The sequence below is a fragment of the Rhinopithecus roxellana genome, chromosome 9 (assembly GCF_007565055.1).
Source record: "Rhinopithecus roxellana isolate Shanxi Qingling chromosome 9, ASM756505v1, whole genome shotgun sequence".
In the NCBI taxonomy this organism is placed as follows: domain Eukaryota; kingdom Metazoa; phylum Chordata; class Mammalia; order Primates; family Cercopithecidae; genus Rhinopithecus; species Rhinopithecus roxellana.
The window spans coordinates 119,823,199-119,848,464 of record NC_044557.1 but is presented as its reverse complement, the minus strand read 5'-3'; the positions used below and the strand labels follow the sequence as shown (position 1 = coordinate 119,848,464).

Genomic DNA, 25,266 nt, shown 5'->3' with positions numbered 1-25,266 from the left:
TTACCAACTTGTTATTTGAATTTGCATGTGGTTAAGGTGTTTAGTGATATTTATTGTCCTTTTATTATTTTTCAAATATGTTTTTTAGGAGGCACTTCCAAGATGGCCGAATAGAAACAGCTCCGGTCTACAGTACCCAGCGATATTGATGCAGAAGACGGGTGATTGCTGCATTTCTAACAGAGGTACATGGTTCATCTCACTGGGACTGGTTGGACAGTGGTTGCAGCCCATGGAGGGTTAGCCGAAGCAGGGCAGGGCATCTCCTCACCTGGGAAGTGCAAGGGGTCGGAGAATTTCCCTTTCCTAGCCAAGGGAAGCCATGAGTGACTGTACCTGGAGAAATGGTACACTTCTGTCCAAATACCGTGCTTTTCCCATGGTTTTCACAAATGGCAGACCATGAGATCCCCTTCTGTACCTGGCTTGGCAGGTCCCATGCCCACAGAGCCTTGCTCACTGCTAACACAGCAGTCTGAGATTGACCTGGGACACTGCAGCTTGATGGGCAGGGGTGTCCACCATTGCTGAGGCTTGTGTAGGCAATTCTATGCTCACAGTGTAAACAAAGCAGCAGGGAAACTCAAACTGGGAAGAGCCCACAGCAGCTCAGCAAGGCCTACTGCCTCTCTAGATTCTGCCTCTGGGGGCAGGGCATATCTGAACAAAAGGCAGCAGACAGCTTCTCCAGACTTAAACATCCCTTCCAGATAGCTCTGAAGAGAGTAGTGGTTCTCCCAGCATGATGTTCGAGCTTTGATAATGGACAGACTGCCTCCTCAAGTGGGTCCCTGACCCCCTTGTAGCCTGACTGGGAGACACTTTCCACTAGGGGCTGAGAGACACCTCATACGGGTGGGTGACCCTCTGGACAAAGCTTTCAGAGGAAGGATCAGGCAGCAATACTTGCTGTTCTGTAGCCTCCGATGGTGATACTCAGGCAAACAGTGAACCTCCAGCAAATTCCAACAGACCTGCAGCTGAGAGGCCTGTCTGTTAGAAGGAAAACTAACAATCAGAAAGGAATAGCATCAACATCAACAAAAAGGACATCTACAACAAAACCCCTTCTGTAGGTCACCACCAGCAAAGACCAAAGGTAAATAAAACCACAAAGATGGGGAGAAACCAGAGCAGAAAGGCCAAAAATTGCCAAAACTAGAATGCCTCTTCTCCTCCAAAGGAACACAACTCCTCACCAGCAAGGGAACAAAACTGGATGGAGAATGAATTTGACAAGTTGGTAATAACAGCAGGTTGGTAATAACAAACTTCTCTGAACCAAAGGAGCATGTTCTAATGCATCGCATGGAAGCTAAAAACCTTGAAAAAAAATTAGACGAATGGGTAACTAGAATAACCAGTGCAGAGAAGACTTTAAAGGACCCGATGGAGTTGAAAACCACAGTACGAGAACTTCATGAAGCATAGACAAGTTTCAATAGCCAATTCGATCAAGCGGAAGAAAGGATACCAGTGATTGAATATAAAATTAATGAAATAAAGTGAGAAGACAAGATTAGAGGAAAAAAAAGAGTGAAAAGAAATGAACAAAACCTCCAAGAAATATGGGACTGTGTGAAAAGACCAAATTTACATTTGATTGGTGTACCTGAAAGTGACGGGGAGAATGGAACCAAGTTAGAAAACATTCTTCAGGATATTATCCAGGAGAATTTTCCCAACCTAGCAAGGCAGGCAATATTCAAATTCAGGAAATACAGAGAACACCACAAAGATACTCCTCAAGAAGAGCAACCCCAAGACACATAATTGTCAGATTCACCAAGGTTGAAATAAAGGAAAAAATGCTAAGGGCAGCCAGAAAGAAAGGTCGGGTTACCCACAAAGGGAAGCCCATCAGACTAACAGTGAATTTCTCTGCAGAAACCCTACACACCAGAAGAGAGTGGGGGCCAACATTCAACATTCTTAAAGAAAAGAATTTTCAACCCAGAATTTCATATGCAGCCAAACTAAGCTTTATAAGTGAAGAAGTAATAAAATCTTTTATAGACAGGCAAATGTGAGAGATTTAGTCACCACTAGGCCTGCCTTACAAGGGCTCCTGAAGGAAGCACTAAACAACTGGTTTAGGAACAACTGGTACCAGCCACTGGAAAAACACGCCAAATGGTAAAGACCATCAATGCTATGAAGAAACTGCATCAATTAACAGGCAAAATAACCAGTTAGCATCATAATTACAGTATCAAATTCACACATAACAATATTAACCTTAAATGTAAATGAGCTGAATGCCCCAATTAAAAGACACAGACTGGCAAATTGGATAAAGATTCAAGATCCATCAGTGTGCTGTACTCAGGAGACTCATCTCATGTGCAAAGATACACATAGGCTCAAAATAAAGGGATGGAGAAAGATCCACCCAGCAAATGAAAAGCAAAAAAAAAAAAAAAAAAAAAAAAAAAAAAAAAAAAAAAAAAGCAGGGGTTGCAATTCTAGTCTCTGATAAAACAGACTTTAAACCAACAAAGATCAAAAGAGACAAAGAAGGTCATTACATAATGGTAAAGGATCAATTAAATGAGAAGAGCTAACTATTCTAAACATATATGCACCTAATACAGTAGCACTCAGATTCATAAAGTAAGTTCTCAGAGACCTACAAAGAGACTTAGATTCCCACACAATAATAATGGGAGACTTTAGCACTCCATCGTCAATATTAGACAGATCAATGATACAGAAAATCAATAAGGATATCCAGCACTTGAACTCAGCTCTGGACCAAGCAGACCTAATAGACATCTACGGAACTCTCCAGCGCAAATCAACAGAATATACATTCTTCTCAGCAGCACATCACACTTATTCTAAAATTGACCACATAATTGGAAGTAAAACACTATTCAGCAAATACAAAAGAACAGAAATCATAACAAACAGTCTCTCAGATCACGGCGAAATCAAATTAGAATTCAGGACTAAGATTCTCACTCAAAACCTCACAACTACATGGAAACTGAACAACCTGCTCCTGAATTACTACTGGGTAAATAACGAAACAAAGGCAGAAATAAAGAAGCTCTTTGAAACCAATGAGAACAAAGAAACAATGTACCAGAATCTCTGGGACACATTTAAAGCAGTGTGTAGAGGGAAATTTATAGCACTAAATTCCCACAAGAGAAAGCAGGAGAGATCTAAAACTGACACCTTAACATCACAATTAAAAGAACTAGAGAAGCAAGAGCACACAAATTCAAAAGCTAGCAGAAGATAAGAAATAACTAAGATCGGAGTAGAACTGAAGGAGACAGAGAAACAAACAAACAAAAAAAACCTTCAAAAAAATCAATGAAACCAGCAGATGGTTTTTTGAAAAGATCAACAAAATAAACCCCTAGCAAGACTAATAAAGAAGAAACGAGAGAAGAAACAAATAGGCACAATTAAAACAATGATACAGGGGATATCACTACTGATCCCACAGAAATAAAAACTCCATCAGAGAATGCTATAAACACCTCTATGCGAATAAACTAGAAAATCTAGAGGAAATGGATAAATTCCTGGACACATACACCCTCCCAAGACTAAACCAGGAAGAAGTTGAATTTCTGAATAGGCCAATAACAGATTCTGAAATTGAGGCAGTAATTAATAGCCTAACAACCAAAAAAGGTCCAGGAACAAGTGGGTTCACAGCCGAATTTTACCAGAGGTACAAAGAGGAGCTGGTACTGTTTTCTCTGAAGCTATTCTGATCAATAGAAAAAGAAGGAATCCTCCCTAACTCATTTTATGAGGCCAGCATCATCTTGTTACCAAAACCTGGCAGAAACACAACAAAAAAAGAGAATTTTAGGCCAATATCCCCGATGAACATCGATGCAAAAATCCTCAATAAAATACTGTCAAACCAAATGCAGCAGCACATCAAAAAACTTATCCACCACAATCAAGTCGGCTTCATCCCTGGGATGCAAAGCTGGTTCAATATACACAAATCAATAAACATAATCCAGTACATAAACAGAACCAATGACAAAAATCACATGATAATCTCAATAGATGCAGAAAAGGCCTTCAACAAAATTAAACAGCCTTTCATTGTAAAATCTCTAAATAACCAAGGTATCAAAGGAACATATCTCAACATAATAAGAGCTATTTATGACAGACTCACAGCCAATATCATACTGAATGGGCAAAAACTGGAAGCATTCCCTTTGAAAACAGGCACAAGACAAGGATGCCCTTTCTCACCACTCCTATTCAACATAGTATTGGAAGTTTGGCCAAGGCAATCAGGCAAGAGAAAGCAATAAAGGGTATTCAAATAGGAAGAGAGGAAGTCAAATTGTTTCTGTTTGCAGATGACATTATTGTATATTTAGAAAACCCCATCATCGCAGCCCAAAATCTCCTTAAGTTGATAAGCAACTTCAGCAAAGTCTCAGGATACAAAATCAATGTGCAAAAATCACAAGCATTGTTATATACCAATAGCAGACAAACAGAGAGCCAAATCATGAGTGATCTCCCATTCACAATTGCTACTAAGAGAATAAAATACCTAGAAATACAACTTACAAGCGATGTGAAGGGCCTCTTCAAGGAGAACTACAAACACTGCTCAAGGAAATAAGAGAGGACACTAACAAATGGAAAAACATTCCATGCTCATGGATAGGAAGAATCAATATCATGAAAATGGCCATAATGCCCCAAATAATTTATAGATTCGACGCTATCCCCATCAAGCTACCACTGGCTTTCTTCACAGAATTGGAAAAAACTACTTTAAACTTCGTATGGAACCAAAAAAGAGCCTGCATTGCCAAGATAATGCTGGGTAAGAAGAACAAAGCTGGAGGCATCATGCTACCTGACTTCAAACTTTACTACAAGGCCACAGTAATCAAAAGAGCATGGTACTGGTACCAAAATAGATACATAGACCAATGGAACAGAACAGAGGCCTCAGACATAACACCACACATCTACCACTCTCTGATCTTTGAGAAATCTGACACACACAAGCAATGGAGAAAAGATTCCCTACTTAATAAATGGTGTTGGGAAAACTGGCTGTCCATATGCAGAAAATTGAAAGTGGACCGCTTCCTTATACCTTATACAAAAATCAACTCAGGATGGGTCAAAGACTTAAATATAAGGGCTAGCACCATAAAAATCCTAGAAGAAAACCTCTGCAATACCATTCAGGACATAGGCATGGGCAAAGACTTCATGTCTAAAACACCAAAAGCAATGGCAACAAAAGCCAAAATTGACAAATGGGGTCTAATTAAACTAAAGAGCTTCTGCACAGCAAAAGAAACTATCACCAGAGTGAACAGCACCTACAGAATGAGTGAAAATTTTTGCAATCAATCATCTGACAAAGGGCTACTATCCAGAATCTACAAAGAACTTAAACAAATTTCCAAGAAAAAAGCAAACAACCTCATCAAAAAATGGGCAAAGGATAAGAACAGACACTTCTCAAAAGAAGACATTTATGCAGCCAACAGACATATGAAAAAATGCTTATCATCACTTGTCATTAGAGAAAAGCAAATCAAAACCACAATGAAATACCATCTCACTCCAGTTAGAATGGCGATCATTAAAAAGTCAGGAAACAACAGATGCTGGAGGGGTTGTGGAAAATTAGGAATGCTTTTACACTGTTGGTAGGAGTGTAACTTAGTTCAACCATTGTGGAAGACCGTGTGGTGATTCCTCAAGGATCTAGAACTGGAAATACCATTTGACCCAGCAATCCCATTACTGGGTATATACCCAAAAGATTATAAATCATTCTAACATAAAGACACATGCACATGTATGTTTATTGTGGCACTATTCACAATAGCAAAGACTTGGAATCAACCCAAATGTCCATCAATGGCAGACTGGATTAAGAAAATGTGGCACATATACACCATGAAATACTATACAGCCATAACAAAGGATGAGTTCATGTCCTTTGCAGGGACATGGATGAAGCTGGAAACCATCATTCTCAACAAACTATCACAAGATCAGAAAACCAAACACTACATGTTCTCACTCATAAGTGGGAGTTGAACAATGATAACACATGGAGACAGAGAGGGGAACATCACACACTGGCGCCTGTTGCAGGGTGGGGGGTCAGGGGAGAGATAACATTAGGAGAAATATCTAATGTAGATGACGGGTTGATGGGTGCAGCAAACCACCATGGCATGTGGTACCTATGTAACAAAACTGCACGTTCTGCACATGTAAACCGGAACTTAAAGTATAATACAAAAGAATACGTTTTTTACTCTAGAGCTTAGGAGTCTTAATATAATTCATGCCTATAAGATTTCTCTTGATTAAGGCAGCATTTATTTTTTAAAAAAGGTGGACTAGCTATAGTCTGATTGCTTTTCTACGTGCAGATGTCACCTTTCCCCAGACTTAATAATTCTACCATCAGTACATGGCTAATTTATCTCCAACCAATAACTGTATTCTGAGGCTTTATTTATATCATTTAGTCTTCTACATTTAAATTATACTCCAACAAATTGGATTCCATGTTAATCTATGGCATAATATTTTGATCATTTTTGTGAAATAAAGTCCTTCTTTTTTATGTGGGAGAAAAAAAATCTCCTGTCTAATACAAACAACATTATCTCTAAAAGTGTGATACATCATCATACATGCAAAACCAAGCCGAGGTAGGCTAGACTGGCAGATTAGATGGACCACTTCAATTTTCCATCAATCAAATTATAGTTTATTGTTCAGCTGAACTACCTCAGGCAACACAAATCTAAGAAACTGTCATTTTGGAAACATTACATTCTTTTCCTTGTCACATTATAACCCGAACTATAGTCATAAAAAAGAATGTCATACCATTACTGGATCATAATATTCCTTAATTCAAGACCAGCTAATTCCTACACTTAAAGATTATAGTAGTATAGGAAATAATGCCAGCCAACCATGTTGCTACTTTAATTATTTCCAAAATAATGATGATTCAAAAAATATTTAATTAAACACAGGATGGTTGCCTAAAATGCTGGTTTAATAATAAGATTAGAGACAAAATTATAATTCTTGATTCATCTTATATTTCAATCATTTCATGAATGAAATAAATTTTTAAATATCTAGTTAAAGATTCCATCTTTAAAAATAGAATAATAATAACTTTCAGTTTTTAACCATTTCAGAAAAAGTGATTCATTGGTCAGATTAAAATTTTAACAAAAACAAGCAACAACCAAAATCTAACAACCAAACATTAAAAATCTGATTATATTCTATCACCCACAAAAGTGTGTCGATACATTTTTCTGACATTTATTCTGCAAAGTTCCTCTTCGGTTGAAGAATTACCATAGATGCTGTTGCATTTTAAAAGCTTTCTCTCAGTTCATCTTAGATGTATGAAATAAGCTGATGGCATTTCTATAGCTAGAAATATTTAGTTGAATGCATGCAACAGTGATGATTGCTTTTCTTTGTAGTAGAGGTATTACAATTTGAAAAGTGAGGAGGGAAAATGACAAAATAAATTTTATTCTCAAAATACAATTTCTTCAAAATTGAATGAGATATTTGTGCAAGAATGAACCTGGTTAAAACCATGGTGGTTTCCAGTTGCTATCGACTCATATTTATACTTAAAATGTGTTCATGATTGCTTGATGAAAACATAAACCTGCTCAAGAAATAACACTCATAAATAATACATGCTAAAGCCTGAAGATAATCAGACAAGTTATAAGAATATACCTCCCTCCACAAATGTATGTCATTGCTACATTTCATGAAAGGCCATTTAATTGACTACCAGATAAAGGAATAAACCTGCTAAAAGAATAGATTTACTGTGCACTGAGGCAATGCATTTAAGAGGTCTCCACTGAATAAAAAACTAGTTCCATTGGCTGAGCTATGATATGTTCTTGAACGCGTTGGGACTTATTAACTGAACTTTTATGTGCCTTTTATGCATCATTTATTTTTGAAAAATCAGGAATTTTCATGATAGCAATTACTTAGGCACTAAAGTCATGCGAAATTCCTGTGGTTGGTACCACAAAATCCACCCCAAGGAAAGACCTTACCCTCTTTTTAACACCTCTGGAGTTTAGGATGGAAGAAAAGGAAGTGGAATAACACCAAAGAAGGTGTATATGGCTCAACTCAATGCTGTGGGTTTTCCTTAAAAAGGTAGCTCGAAGGCCTTACAGTAACTCTTCTGTAGATTTTATTTTATTGGCATGGAAGTTAAAAAAAAAAAATTCTTGAATCATTTTTTGCAAATATGATGATGATAACACCTAACATTTACTGAGAGTTTTCTATTTGCCTAAGCAAATTTGTAACATTTGTTTATTTGTACCATACTTTGTGCAAATATGTCTATGCTTGGCATGACCATAAACATCTTCATTCTGTTCTATTTAGCCAAGATTTGTATTTGCCTGTTCTGCAATTCCTTCCCCGCATTGGAACTACAAAACCTATTGGCAATAAAGCTTTTTGGTTCAGCTTTGCTATAAAATTCAGAGTGTTTCTCAACACTATATAATTAAATGCAAATGCTAGGCTGTAATTATATTATGGATGTGACTAAAAGAGACTGAGGGAAGGAAATTCTTAGTTAAATCTGCTTCCACCTTGTTGTTTCTAGGTTTCCTGTGGTTTCATCTCTGCACTTTCACTCTGTATTTGATCCAAAGTAACTTTTAAAGGCCTCATTAAGATTTAACTGAATGTGCAGGTTTTCAGTCCTCCCTCTGCAGGCCCCTGGACAAGAAGGATGAAATAGGATTCCTCTGTTGATGAATTGCAAAGTTCTGTTCCATCCCCCTACTTATATTTTTTAGTTATGGACACACAAGGGGTTGAATGTACCAGCAGAGACTGAGATTGGAGACTCTTTGTAAAGAGCAGTGTCTGACGCGGCTTACTTTCAAAGAGGATTCACATCATTAGATTTAGCCTTCATTTCCCTCCTTTTACTACACCTTAGTGTCTGCTCCCCATTCTTTCCTCTTTCCTTCTTCTGTTGCTGTTTTTTCCTACAAAGATAGGAGCAATATGATGTCAGAAATCATAGTTACCACAGGAAAAAAAGGCACAGGGCAATTGAGAATTTAAATATCAACAGTTCTGATCAGCCTGATTTTTGTCTCCTGTGCTGTGATTTTAAAGCTACTAGTGGACTTACGTGAAGTGTTTCATGCTAGGTTGAGCAGCTATTATTTCCCACCTGCCCAAATTTTCCCCTGAGGCTTGAGAGGACAAGACCTGGGAAACAGGAGCTTTCTGAAATCCCTGGGTTCTCAGGTGGCATCTGTAGGGTTGGTCTGATTTAGATATTTAACTCTTCCTAGAATGCTAGAATTCTAGAGCTGGTTGGAAATCTAAATGAGCTAGTCTGATATTCAGAGCTGGGGCCCATGTTGCACAGTCTTTGAGTGATACTGAGTGACTAAAGCCTGGTCCTCTAATACTTAGTTTAGGGCTTATTCCCATATTACGGTAGTTCCTAAATCTTGGCCATCAGCCCAGTGCTGGTGCAGGATAAAGCATACATTAATCCTCAGCTAAATAGAAAAAAAGGCCACAATAAGGTGAATTTTCCATAGAGCAGACTTCATTCCATAGTAAGAGTGTCCTAAACTTTGATATGGCAATGTCTGTTTTTAGGTGAAATTGTGGTGAAAGTTATTTATATTTCTATTGCCTTTGTTTGTTTTAAAATGTCTTATCTTGGCAAAATTAAAATATTGGCAGCCCAATGATGGAACTTATATATTTATTTGAAATGTTGTTGCTCCATGAAATCTAAAAGTCTGGGAAACATTGCAGTAGGCCGGCTTCCTCCCCCTTTCGAGTCACAGATGGGCATTGCTGGGAGTCTCTCCTTCTTTCAGTTTTCTTCTTGGCAGAATATATCCTATGATTCTTGGCTGGAGGCTGTGGAAACCTCCACGGATGGAAGGTTAGTGAGCCTGGGGTTCACACTCAACACTCCCGCCAATTAGGGTACCACATTTGTGAAGCCATTAGGCTCCCTGAACTTCATGCTTTAAATTATATCAAAGAAATGGTGGTCAAGTTAACCTATGAGACTCTTTCAGCTATCTTTCTCGTGTGTGTGTGTGTGTGTGTGTGTGTGTGTGTGTGTGTGTGTTTTAGCATGTCCTGTTTTTGAGGCAGTGCTGGTGGACTAAAGTTTCATCAGTTTGGACTGAAGAAGCGTGGTGTAGAGAAGTTGGAATTAGGGAGAAGTAAAAAGAGAGAAGAATCAATTTTATTCCCACAAAGAAGGTGAGTCCTAACAAACAACATGCAGACCTCTGAATTGTTTGCTCTGTTTACTGAAGTACTCATGTCTGGTTTTGCTCCTTCTTTTACTTAAGCTTTGTGCTCAGGTTGCTTGATATTTGAATGTATAAACTAAATCTGAATTTATGCACATGTCCAATTTGCTCGAATACATTCACTCTGTGTATAAATTGCTGCTTTAATTGCAAGGACACTGGCATTGGGGGCTAAGAGCTGGGTTTAGAATCCAGTGCTTGTAGTTTTTAGTTGCTCCACATGAGTTGTCTAACTTTTAGACCTACATGGAGATACTGCCTTTCTTTGTGATGGCTCTAATAATTAAATAAAGTTATAAACATAAACATGTATTGTAAACTGTAAAGAGCTATATATCCCAGTGGAATGGGGACAAAAAAAGAAACACAAAAAACAACCAAAAAAAAAAGAACTATGTGCATGTCAGGCATTTATTAATATATGTGATCTATATTTTATTTTACACATGATACACATGATAGATTTATATTATATACAGAAGTATATTTCTTTATTCCACAATTTTATGTAATGACTGTATAGTCCTAGGATCATCCTTGTTTCCTTCTTTCTCTTTTTTCCTCCTTCCTTCCTTTTTAAAATTTCTTTCTTTCTCCTTACTGTGCAGACCCTATAAAATTTTGTTTATTTTTCATCTTTTGGCTTTCTCACCTAGACTCAGTAGTCACTAAATATCCCTAGCTCATTTAAGTTTTATGAGTCACCTTGTTGTCTGCAACATAAACTCTAAGTCTCTTAGCAAGGCACATCAAGTCTTTCATAAATTTACTCCAAAATATCTATCCATGCTTCTTCCTTGCCCTATATTCTCTGACACACTTTCAAAAATCTGCCTTTTTGAACACTTCTTTGTAGGCTGAAATTCCTACCCTCTCAGTTCATCTGACAAAGTCTTACTCATCCTACTCAAATCTGCTTTTCAACTCTCCTAAGCTGTGTTAGTCTCTCATCTGTGAACCCCGTGCACTTGCCCCCACTGACATCGTTATGTGGTGACATAAATTTCTGTAAATTTCTATGGTATCATTTATCAGAAGCTAGAAATTGTCTTATTAGACTTTTTGTCTCTCATTGCCTATTAAAATATCTGGCAGATAGCAGATACTTAGTCAATGTTTATGGGCAAATATATACAATATCAGTAAAGATGTTGATATTTTGTCACTTAGTGCTGGTCTAGTAAAATTCAATTAAGATCAGGGTTTTGCTTATTATTATTGTAACTATTGTTATTATTTTCCTTGTTTTTGTTTTTTACTCCCAAGCAACCAAATTGCTAAATTTTGAGCAATCATTTACAGTATAGTATATTTGATCTTATTTTTACTATTAAATCACCAAAGTATGAGACACCGTTTAAAGTTCTCTTAATTATTCAACTGGCCCAACTTGGCAACAATCCAACTGATTGCATGGTGAGAAATTTTCAACAGTAGATTTAGATTTCCATAGTAAAGGTGATCTTCTTAGCATCTCTTAAAGCTTCCCCTTTATTATTATCTGGAGTGTAGTTAAATACATTATCTTACTTTTTATATGAATATTTCATATGAAAATTCATGAAAAAGTAAAAAGAGGAGGCTAGGAAAAATTTTGCTTAATTCCCCTTGAAAATTGGCACAAGACAAGGGTGCCCTCTTTCACCACTCCTATCCAATATACTATTGGACGTTCTGGCCAGGACAATCAGGGACGAGACAGAAATAAAGTGTATTCAAATAGGAACTGAGGAAGTCAAACTGTCTCTGTTTGTAGATGATATGATCCTATATCTAGAAAACCCCATCATCTCAGCCCAAAAACTTCTTAAGTCGATAAACAACCTCAGCAGTCTCAGGATACAAAATCAATGTGCAAAAATCACACGCATTCCTATATACTAACATTAGACAAGCAGAGAGACAAATCATGAATGAACTTCCATTCACAATTGCTACAAAGAGCATAAAATACTTAGGAATACATGTAACAAGGGAAGTGAAAGATCTCTTCAAGGAGAACGAACCACTGCTCATGGAAATAAGAGAAAACAAACAAATGGAAAAGTACTTCATGCTCATGGATAGGAAGAATCAATATTGTGAAAATGGCCATACTGCCCAAAATAATTTGTAGATTCAATGCTATTCCCATTAAACATTCTTGTTAAATGTTAAATGTTTAACATTCTGTTAAAATTCATATGGAACCAAAAAAGAGCTTGTAAAGCAAAGACAATTCTAAACAAAAAGAACAAAGCTGGAGGCATCATACTATCTGATTTCACACTTTACCACAAGGCTACAGTAACCAAAACAGCATGGTACTGGTACAAAAACAGACACACAAACCAATGGAACAGAATAGAGATCTCAGAAATAAGACCACACATTTACAAGCACATGATCTTTGATAAACATGGCAAAAACAAGCAATGGGGAAAGGATTCCTATTTAATAAATGATGGAGGGAAAACTGGCTAGCCATATCCAAAAAATTGAAACTGGACCCCTTCCTTACACCTTATACAAAAATTAACTCAAGATAGATTGAATATTTAAATGTAAAACCTAAAACCTAAAATATTTAAATGTAAAATCTAAAACTTAAAATAATAACCCTAGAAGAAAACCTAGGCAATACCATTCAGGACATAGGCATGGGCAAAGACTTCATAACTAAAACACCAAAAGCAATTGCAACAAAAGCCCAAATTGACAAATGGGATCTAATTAAACTAAAAATCTTCTGCACAGCAAAAGAAACTGTCATCAGAGTGAACAGGCAACATATAGAATGGGAGAAAATTTTTGCAATCTATCCATCTGACAAAGGTCTAATATCCAGAATCTACAAGGAACTTAAGCAAATGTACAAAAAAAAAAAAAAAAAAAAAAAAAAGCAGCCCCATTAAAAAGTGGGTGAATGATATGAACAGACACTTCTCAAAGAAGACATACATGTGACCAACAAATATGAAAAAGAGCTCAATATCACTGATCATTGGAGAAATGCAAATCAAAACCACAATGAGATACCATCTCATACTAGTCAGAAATGATGATTATTAAAAAGTCAAGAAACAATGGATGCTGATGAGGCTGTTGAGAAATAGGAATGCTTTTACACCCTTGGTGGGAATGTAAATTAGTTCAACCATTGTGGAAGACAATGTGGCAATTCCTCAGAGACCTAGAACCAGAAATACCATTTAATCCAGCAATCCCATTTTTGGGTATTTACCCAAAGGAACAGAAATCATTCGGTTATAAAGATACATTCACACGTATGTTCATTGCAAGATTATTCACAATAGGAAAGACATGGAATCAACCCAAATGCCCATCGATGATGGACTGCATAAAGAAAATGTGGTACATGTACACCATGGAATACTACGCAGCCATAAAAAATGAGATCATGTCCTTTGCAGGGATGTGGATGGAACTGGAAGCCATTATCCTCAGCAAACTAACACAGGAACAGAAAACCAAACAGTACATGTTCTTACTTATAAATGGGAGTTGAACAATGAGAACACATGGACATGGAGAGGGTAACAGCATATGCTGGGGCCTGTCGGGAGGGGGATTCTTGTGGGAGGGAGAGCATTAGAATAAATAGCTAACACATGTGGAGCTTAATATGTAGGGGATGGGTTAAGTGCAGCAAACCACCATGACACATGTTTACCTATGTAACAAACCTGTACATCCTGCACATGTATCCTGGAACTTAAAATAAGATAAAATAATTTTTTTTTTTAAATTTGCTTAAAAATCCAGGGATTTGGACCTGCAGATTTTTAAAGAATAATCACACTTTTTGAAATTGACAGTCACAATTAATATTAGCAAAAGAATCTTGCCCACCTACCGGCAAGCTTTAGCCATGTAAATGAACTTGGTTGTACACGTATGTTTATTGCGGCACTATTCACAATAGCAAAGACTTGGAATCAACCCAAATGTCCATCTGTGACAGACTGGATTAAGAAAATGTGGCACATATACACCATGGAATACTATGCAGCCATAAAAAAGGATGAGTTTGCGTCCTTTGTAGGGACATGGATGCAGCTGGAAACCATCATTCTTAGCAAACTATCACAAGAAGAGAAAACCAAACACCGCATGTTCTCACTCATAGGTGGGAACTGAACAATGAGATCACTTGGACTCGGGAAGGGGAATGTCACACACTGGGGTCTATCATGGGGAGGGGGGAGGGGGGAGGAGGGAGGGATTGCATTGGGGAGTTATACATGATATAAATGATGAATTGATGGGTGCTGGCGAGTTGATGGGTGCAGCACACCAGCATGGCATAAGTATACATATGCAACAAACCTGCACGTTATGCACATGTACCCTAGAACTTAGAGTATAATAAAAAAAAAAAAAAAAAAAGAAGTGAAACAGAGAATGACAATATCAATGTTAGTAACAACAATATAATCGTATCACATAATAATTCATAGCATTCTCATACACTAAGTTTGAGTTCATGTACAGCTATAATTTTAAGCTTGTCATTTTATGAAATGGATTTGGAATGCATTTGGATAATGATTTCCACACATTTAAATATTTGTTGCAGCTCAATTTCCTCTTAAATAATCAACTGTTCAACGCTAATAGTTGCAATGAAAGTTGAAGAGCAAGTCAGAAAGAAAATTATATCTTTGACCTAATTTTGTCTTTTAGATTTTTTAACTGGGTTGATTTCTGGCTGCCATACAGAGGGTGGTGTGTATGTGTGTGCACGCACAGATTGGGGTGGAGAGGGGACAGTGACTAAAGAATTCTGATCTGAGTCTCTCTAACAGTTTCCAAATCTTAAAATCTATGTCGTTGACATAGTTGTTTATCCAACATTTCCTAACTGCTTCAAATACTTCATGGAATGCATGTGAAGAAACAAACAGAAAAACTAAATATTTTATTTCATTATGTGTTTATTATTTTATATAGGAATACCTCTGTCATAGTTCAGATTCCCTGGGAAACAGACTGAGAAATGCATGCAGGATGTTTTTTTGGAAAGTGATCTGGGGAACAATTCCTGTGAGGAATTAGGAAGCAAGGTGTGGAGGGAGAAGGCGAATTGTAATGCACTTGCCACAGGGGCCATATTAAATCTCAGGAAAAGCTCTAAGGTGGGGATGGTTCCTCCCAGATGTCTGAAATAAGCAACCTGAACCAGAATTTTTCCTTCCACATCATCTGGTAATTAGTTATGAGCTTTTGCCCTTTCTCCACAGCAAACCTAATAGGTGAATTATGGCTGATTTCTACTTGCTGTTCAAACTCCAAAATACTCACTTTATCCTCTTTCTCCATTATATAGTAAAGATCTTAAAGGCTGGGTTAGGTCTATTTTGTTTGTTTCAAGACAGCATCTCACTCTGTCACTCAGGATGGAGTGCAGTGGCATGAACATGGCTCACTGTGCAGCCTCTCCTTCCTGGGTTCCAGCAATCCTTCCATCTCAGCCACCCATGTAGGTGGGACCACAAGGTGCACTCACCATGCCCAGCTAATTTAAATTTTTTTTTTTTCTTTTTTGTAGAAACAGTGCTTCACGATGTCTCATGTTTGTCATGACATGTCAATATGGTATTAATTCAGATAATATATAGGAAGAGATAGTGTGACTTTATTTGTGATACAGAAAAATATAAAACATAGAACTAGGCAAAATGGCTTTCCAAATAAAACCAAAACTAATTGATTAATTATGGAAAACACTACTTTTAAGCTACTACGCATAATAAACCTGTAAATGTCAAAATATTATAATTATCCCAAAATATTTTTAAATAAAATAGCTGGGCAAATCATAGGAATAGAGAACTTTGCTCAATATAAATTTCATGTATTTCCCCCAAAGTTTGTATTGTTTTCCTCTAGAACTTTAAAAGGAAATGCTAATGATAATTTGCAAAGTTTTAAGTCTTTAAATACAGTGATAACAAGCTAGTTGTGCATTTGAGTATTTGCCTCTATTCCAGTCCCATTTTACCTTTTAAAATTGAGATGGATTATAGAAAAATAAATAGGAGAGAAAACCTGGAATTGAATTCCATAATCATAGGAAACATGTGGATTCACTTAGGGCTACAGGTGTTTCTTGGGTAAGGGAGGGTACAGTCTGTTTCTATCTGAATTGGTCCCTATTTAGGTCCAGAGGCATTCAGAATGTCAAGAAGACCGAGGTGGTGCCTAGGAATCAGAGACTGGATGGCTAGGGGTGTCAAAAATTTAATTTACTATAATATTTTTGAGCCATAAATCCACCAAGAACTTTCTCTGAAAGCTTTTATGCTGAAAACCTCCATGGATGTTTCATTTTGAGAGACAGTATAGTATAGTTAAGAGCATGGATTCTAGAGTTGGTCTGCTTGTGTTTAATTTCAAGATTCACTGTTTGCTGGGGGTTCTTACTCAACTTACTTGCTCTCTCTGTACTATTTCCTCATCTTCAGATGGCGGTAATATTATCTACCTCATAGTTGAGGTATTAAATTAGTTGATACAGGCAGAACACTTATGACAGCACATAGCATATAGCAAATATTTACATAGCACCTACTAGTATTATTTACTAACCTTTAGCTTAAATTAATATCAGTCATATTTATGAAATGTGTCCCCTTCCTTGATTAAAACCAGCTCCCCATACATCTAGTTAACAATCCAAAGTCTGTATCTACCACTAAACACGGCAACTTACCCATTTACTAACTTAGGTTCACATTTAGCGAAAAGAAAATAAGTGATAAGGTAAAGTTTAGGAAGAATTGACCCACTTATGCCTAGTGTTCCATTATTGGAGCGCTGAGCATGTGGGAATTTTTTATATCCTGCTGCTCAAGGTTATCACCAAGGTCTGATTTTTTCACTCATGTAAAAGTTCAAAAAATGGCAACCTCGGGCATAAATGGGTTAATAATAGCCGGGGACAAGGTTGATGGACACAGAAGCAGGAGATCAAGAGCTATTTTTGGCGCAAAGTTACTCACTGTCTCTGGGTGATACTCTGTTGAGATTACCTGGTCACTGAAATCTCAGACTGACTTTCCAGCTGGATTTTATATAGTATGAGAGAATAATTTTTATGAAACAGGGAAAAGGTAATTCATATCAAGCATGATGTGGCTATTTATACATATGTTTATGTATACGCTCCCACTCATATTTATAAACTAATTTGTACTAGATAAAATTAACTCATAATTGTCTCATTTTTTAGGTGACAAAATGGTGAAGCAAAAGTTTAAATATACCATGCTAAACTTACAAACTAGAAAGTACAAGAATTTTCTCACATATTTTTCTCTAGAAAATTTTTGAAAATTTACTAAACGTATTGTTAACCTGCTCACATAAGTTTAGATTTTCATATATATAGAAGACATAATTACTCTAGAAATGCATGTGCCCATAACTGCATTTTAAAACTTTTGCTTTTATAATTGCTGCTTCTGAGGATTTCTCACACATGCGTGCTCGCGCACACATACACACACACAGACACACACACTCACATTGTTACTTATATTAGCCAAACACCATATGATCTACCACTTTTCTTAAGTCTAGTGATCATTTTTTAGGCTCTTCAGACATGACTCTGTCAGGTTTTTGCAATAGAGAGACTTTGAGTTTATTTATTTTGCGACTACAATAACACGTCCAGAGTCAGGAGTAGGTTTATGTGGTAAGTACATCTGGGTTTTGTGTACTCTGCACTGGTGATTCTCTGAGCAGGGATTCACTCTGTGCATTTGAAAATAAAAATGTTGTAGAAGTGGAAAAAGAATGTGCGTGTGTTCTTTGGGCCTCAAATTATTCACAGTCCATCACGCCACTCAGACAGTTATTTGGGATAACAGAATTCCTTTATTTTTCTTTTTTTTTTTTTTTTGCATATGTAATAACTACATTTCAGTGACAGGTTTTACTTAATATCTATTTTTAATACATTATTTTAGTTATCTATCAAATAGTGAAGAAAATGCAACAGAATGAATACTTTTTCTTCTTTAAAAATGGGTGATTTGGGGCATGAGAATCAAAGGAGACTATGAATTAATTTATAAATTAGAGTCTGGGTTCCACATGTTTCTTGGCTAACCAACTTGGAATAAGACTTGATCTTTTAAGTGTTTCTTTTGTATGTGTATGTAACCTTCTTTATGTAAGGAGTTTTGCCTTTGACTATGAGCCCCAGCTTTATTTTATTTAATAAGGATATAATTCCTCTCCTAAAGGAAGATTTGAAAAAAAAAAATCACTAAGTTACCAAAGCAAATATTAAAATTGTTATTTTCTTCTTATTTCTAAACTGTTACTAGTTCTTTCTGCCATGTATACACTCTTCGTGAATAAAATAAAAAAGTTTTCATGTATATATTAGTGCTACCAAATAATCTTTATAAAAGTTATTAGACTAACTTTATAATTTGTAGACCAAAAAAATAGAATTTTCTGACATTGATATAAAATAAATAGTCTTCTAATTCCCAGGCTAGCTACTTAAGACTAGGCTGGGGACATAACGAGCCAGAGCAATAGATACTCTATTTGTTGTGAATTAGCCAGAAAAGGCAGAGCAGAAAGGTCTGGTTTCCATAGTTCATAAATTCCGGATAATTTATGTACCTAAAATCATTCCATTGTTAGGTTATCTTGACTTTAGGAAACTGATTTTTATTAATAACTGCAGCAATGATGTGCATCTACATGTGATGAAATAACCTTAAAGAAGTTAAGATGAGCAGCTTTAGTAACCACACATTTTCTATGGTTTTCTCATGTTTTCTGAACTAGTTTAGAAATGTATATGAATTAATATTGAATTATCTTGGATAATGTTCTTATCTTTGTCATATAAGAAATAGTACGAGAGAGATCTTTACTCACAGTTTTTCAATCCTTGCGGCTCCAGTAATGCACCAGAGAGAAATAAAACTATAAAAATGTCAAAACAACTTTTGGTACTTTAACAAAGTGTGTGAAAGAAAGAACGATTAAAAAAAAAAAGCTGAGCTTTTCAGTGATTTATTTCAACTAATTCAGTCTTTACTAAAGATTGAGTTAAAAATTTAAAACTAAAGCGGGCATATTATCACACAGTAGATAGAAAAATCAAGAATTAAAAGAACTGCTAAAAATATTTAAGCAAATTACAACTTAGAAACAACTTGAAGACTTTTTTCCATGCGACTATTCACTAGACTCTATATTTTGATACAGTCCACTTTATAATAGTCTTTCAATAAAGATAAGTGTAAATGCAACATATAAATATACATGCAACAAAATAATATTGCTTAGAGTAGTGAACAACAACAAATAATCATTTATTTGTATAAAGGATGAGACCTATGCTGGTGACTGTTACGATCCACTAAATGCTTACTACGATGCTGGGTCTCATTGTAATAAGAAAAAAAATCCCCCCCAAAATCCCATATTTTTGTAGCTCTGTCTACTGACATTGTGTTACTTCATTACTCTGTTGGTTGTTTACAGTATGTTTCAAGGAAATAAAGAATTAAAAATATAAAAATGATCTATCATAGCATATAAGCTGGATATACTGGGAAGTGAGGATAGTAGGGAGTGGATACGTAGAATGAATATAGAAGAGTGCATGGCAAGAAGTAATAAAAAGACAAAAACAGGTTCAGTGACATAAAGATGTTATGATGCAAGCTGAAGGTATCAGAGGTTGTGTTCAGAAATGGGAAATTTGAATTGAAAGTATCAGAGATACTGTGTGGTCCAAATGTAACCACAGCACTGAATGACTGTATCAGTGTGTAAGGTTCATGAAATTTAGTAATTTATGATTACTGTGATTTATGGGTGACTCACAAATATGATTTCACCAAAAGGATGGCAAGGTTTAGAAAAGAACAGAAAATCTGACCTGTTTCCAATAATCTTAGAAAGTGAGAAGGATGTCAGTCTATGAGAGTTTTCAGGTAATATAGCGTATTGCCATAAAGTAGAATGATAATTGACTTTAAAGTTCTTAGGCCTGAACCACCTTCCCAAGTTAGAACACAGACTGAATACATAAGAAAGTCATAGCCCTGAAACTTCGTTGTTTATCAGGATGTCTCAGCTCTGCTAATGTCAAGGTATAAAGCATGTGCAAGAGGTATGCCACAGGTTTCCCACCCCAGGAAGTCTACACCCTGAGTGCACCCAGTTTATTCGTGACTGCTATTCCTTCAGATGAAGGGACCATCCTCCTCATCCTGGTCCCCTCTGTCTCCAGAGAAGAAACCCTTCTGCCTTATATGTCAGTGTGGATCCTCCTAGATGCACACAGATATCAAGACAAACGTGGTTATAAAAGAGATTTACCGGTAGACGTCACTGTGAAGACTAAAAGGGAGTTGGAAGAGGAAAGAGAAGGCAGAGAGAGCTCTCAGACATCAAAGCATGTCTAATACTCCTCAAAATACCTTTGAGAGGAGAGGGAAAGAAGAAGGATCAGGTAGAAAGAGCCTGGGTCTATAGTGAGGTTCAGAAAAGCTTGGCCAGGTTGTGGGGATGTCCCACAGCAAAGTTTCCCATTTGAGGAGTTCTGCCTTGGGCAGATCTGCCATGCTGTGGGACCTCCACTTGCTGTGCTCAGTCATGACTGGGAGCACCTGCTCCCAGTGTTAAAGCTACAGGTGATCAGAACCGGCAGCAGCTGGAGGTCGCCAGTTGATTCTGCAGGTGCAGCATGTTCCCTTCAAGGCAGATCAGAGTGATTAACCTCAAGGGCCACCACACTTTTAGGAATTCAGTTGCCTACAAAGACCACATGCATGGGTACACCCTAGATGATCCCTGAGCAAACCGCATGCTGCGCTCAGAGTCTGAGGAATGCAGTTGAAGATCTTGTCTATAGTCACCTTTAACTATGGAATTTTGGTTCAGTGATCTATTCAAAAGATATTTATTGAGCATCTACTGTGTCCTTGGTACTGAGAACACAGCAGTGAAAAAACAGAGAACGCAACAAAAGGACCATAAATTTAATACCTCTACTCCTATTCCATCTTTCATCTCATTGTTATATAGTTTCAACTCTTTAAATTTTAAAAATATCTGATTTTTATTTTTATGATTTTTACTTTTTTATCCATGTTTATTTAGATTTAGCTTTGGTTTTTGCTCAGTAAAGCAGCATACATCCCGCCCCTTCTGTTTTTTTCCCTTTAAATTAATGAGGTACATATGTTAGTAATTTTAGTGATGGTATGAGTAGAAAATTGTTCCCTTTGTATGAAAATGTTTTTAACTTTGAATGGTGGTCTATCTGGGTGTAAAGTTATTATTTGGTAGTCATTTGCTCTTGCGAGTTTAAAATTATTATGTCTTTTTACTTTATATTATCTTTCCTTTTTTTGAAATAGGGACTCACTGTGTTGCCCAAGCTGTTCTCAAAACCCTGGGCTGAAAGTATCCTCCCATCTCAGCTTCCCGAGTATCTGGCATGACCGGCCAAAACTGTTTTTCTGTTATTGCTTCTGCTATTGATGATGAGTATCTTTGTTTTGTTCAGTTTCTCTAGACATATCTGAATGTAGATTTGTTTTTACTTATCTAACACATGGATTGGTATGATTCTATCTGTGTGGAAATCTAAAGTGCTGTGTCTTTGAATATTTCCTCTATTTTATTTTATTTTATTTATTTTATTTTTTGAGACAGTGTCACTCTGTCACCCAGCTGGAGTGCTGTGGTATAATATCAGCTCACTGAAACATCTGCCTCCTGGGTTCAAGCAATTCTTGCGCCTCAGTCTCTCAAGCAGCTGGGATTACAGGGGCGTGCCACCACACCTGGCTAATTTTTTTGTATTTTTAGTAGATATGGGGTTTTGCCATGTTGCCCAGGCTGGTCTTGAACACCTAGCCTCAAGTGATCCACCCACCTCGACCTCCCAAAGTGCTGAGATAACAGGCGTGAGCCACTGCACTTGGCCTCCTCTCACATCTTTTATATTTACTTATTTTCAGCCATCTATTTTACTTATTCTTTCCTTCATAACCTCGAATTTTCTCAAAGTTTTCATATGTCATTCTAGGTAAATTTCACAGCTAAAGCTTCCAGCACAAATTAACTTTTTAGCTGTATTTAATATGGCGTTTAAACCAATCATTGAATTTTAAATTTCAGTATTTTTTTGTAGATGTTCTATTCTTCAGAGTGAACTGTTATTAAGGTTTCTATTGCAATTTTGTTTCTTTCATTAATATTTGTATAGTATCATCTTTCAAATTATTTGTCTCATTATTATAAGTCTATTTTATTGTATAGTTTGTGATTCTTTTTATTATGAATTCATTTTCTATTAGAGTTGATTCATTCACCCTTCCCACCCTAAGTCCCTTGGAATAAGACGTTGATGGTTAATGCTTAAGGCCCGAATGAAGAATAGCTTTCATATTTTGATGGCAGTTTTATCTTAATTTCTCAGTTTGAGATAACCATATTTTGAGCAATATAAATTCAAACTCCACATATTTGTATGGTATAGGCTTTGCATTTTAGTTTATTTTCAAATGACTTTATTTTTTAATTCCATACAGGGTCCCACGCAGAGATAGGTCCCCATCTACTTCCCTGAGCTACTAATTTTCTAGAATGATAATGGATCCAGACTACAAAGGTTCCAGCTTTATGCTCCCCGCCTCACCCCAGACTCAAGATTTTTTCTCTTTTATCCCTACATGACCATTAAAATAACAATCATTGTGTGTTAGAGCCTAAATCTAATAGGATCCTCCTTGACCCCAAGGATAGGAGCTTGGTTACTTACAACTCTGGCTGTGAGTTTCTTATTTTTATTTCCTAGCACTGACTTTTTCTTTTTAGCTTGCTTAATTTTTTTTTATTAATTATATCTTTATATTCTGTGCTTACATTGGAGGTGGAGCTGCTCAGTCATCTTTGATGTGGCACTAATGCTCCTATTTTAATTCATGACCTCTGCTAATGATATGGTAACATTTTAAAATTGTTATTTTAAAAGCTTATATGCTCTAAATTTTAGGGCCCTAGGATAAACTTCTCATTTTCCACAGACTAGTTGCAGTTCTGTTTCTTGTACATTGAGAGAACTCCCAGAGGAATTATTTTAAAAATCAACATGCAGTGCCAGAAGTGAGAGAATTCTACATGATGTGAGGGAAATGTGTTCATTAGGAACACTGGTTGAAATCTATTGTGACTTTAGATTCTATCCTACCTCAAAGACTTGAAAATATGAAAAAAGTGTAGGAAAACATTATCAAATGTCTATGTGGTAGAATTAAAGGAGTTTAACAGCTCAGTTTTAGTATCAGGGCATAAAAATGGCTTAATATCTTTTTTTATTTTTTTGAGACGGAGTCTCGCTCTGCCGCCCAGGCTGGAGTGCAGTGGCCGTATCTCAGCTCACTGCAAGCTCCGCCTCCTGGGTTCACGCCATTCTCCTGCCTCAGCCTCCCGAGTAGCTGGGACTACAGGCGCCCGCCACGTCGCCCGGCTAGTTTCTTTTTGGATTTTTTAGTAGAGACGGGTTTTCACCGTGTTAGCCAGGATAGTCTCGATCTCCTGACCTCGTGATCCGCCCGTCTCGGCCTCTCAAAGTGCTGGGATTACAGGCTTGAGCCACCGCACCCGGCCAAAAATGGCTTAATATCTAACATGAGTTTCCAGTTAGCACAAAAGTTAGGAGCATGAGCTCTGAAGGACTTTTCCTGTGTTAATTCCAGCTCCCTCATGCAGCAGTTGTGTGACTTTTGATGTGTTTTTTAACTTCTCTATATTTCAGTTTTCTCATCATGAACATCTGAATAATAATGGTGTATTAGTCTGTTCTCACACTGCTATAAAGACATACCTGAGACTAGGTAATTTACAAAGAAAATAGTTCTAACGGGCTCACGTTTCTGTGGACTCTGCAGGCTTCTGCTTCTGGGGACATCTCAGAAAACCTACAATCATGGCAGAAAGTTGAAGGAAAGCAAGCACATTTTCACATGGCTGACTGAAGAAAGAGAGAGTAATGGGGGAAACGCTACACCCTTTCAAACAACCAGATCTCGTGAGAACTGACTCATTACGATGAGAAAAGCAAGGAGGGGAAGTCCTCCCGCATGAGGCAAACACCTCCCGCCCGGTCCCTCCCCTGAAACTGGGGATTACAGTCAACATGAGACTTGAGTGGGGACACAGAGCTAAACCATATTAAATGGAAGCTTCTCAAAGAGATGTTACGTTGAATTTATATAGCTAAAGTTCTGTGAGCAATCCTTTGCACATACTAATTAACTTTCAGGTGTTAGCTATTCTTATTACAACTTCTATGGATACTGTTAACTTAGTGGTTTCCCAAATATTCCACCGAAGAATATTTTTAAAAATCAAAGAAGGGTCTGGCATAAAGTGTCCAATGTTTTAGTTTTAGTTAAAAAATAATTACTACCATCTGTTACCCAGTATATGAGAGAAATACTTTAAGATATAAAAGTCAGAGAAAACTCAAAAGTCATTGAACATGAAGAATTAAATCATTCATCACTGACTTAATTCACTAGAATATAATACTCCCTCTGCACTCCATAGCCTAAAGAACAATTGAAGAAGTTGGGGGCTAGTAAAAGCAATGCAAGGAGTATTAAGGAATTAGAAAATAAAATAGAAATATTAAGTAAAGCACTTGGAATTTAATTTTTACTTTAGCCTGGAAAGAATATGGTTGAAGATCAATATAAAGGCTATTTTAAACTATAAATCGGTATTACTATATGTTGAGTCGAGGTGGCTATTTCTTGAAAGATTCAAAGTTGATTGGAATTTAACCTTCAGAGGAACTGAACTATCCATTACCATTCACGCACACATCTATTGAACTCTGTTGGTT

General features: G+C 36.8%; 1 long non-coding RNA gene across 1 annotated transcript in view; it reads right to left on the bottom strand.

The window, feature by feature from the left end:
• LOC104682271 overlaps positions 1-25,266 on the bottom strand; it is a 95,206-nt gene that overhangs the window by 59,440 nt on the left and 10,500 nt on the right. The window contains exon 2 of the long non-coding RNA XR_750675.2: positions 8,946-9,056. This is a non-coding gene — a long non-coding RNA (uncharacterized LOC104682271). The remainder of the gene's footprint in view (positions 1-8,945; positions 9,057-25,266) is intronic.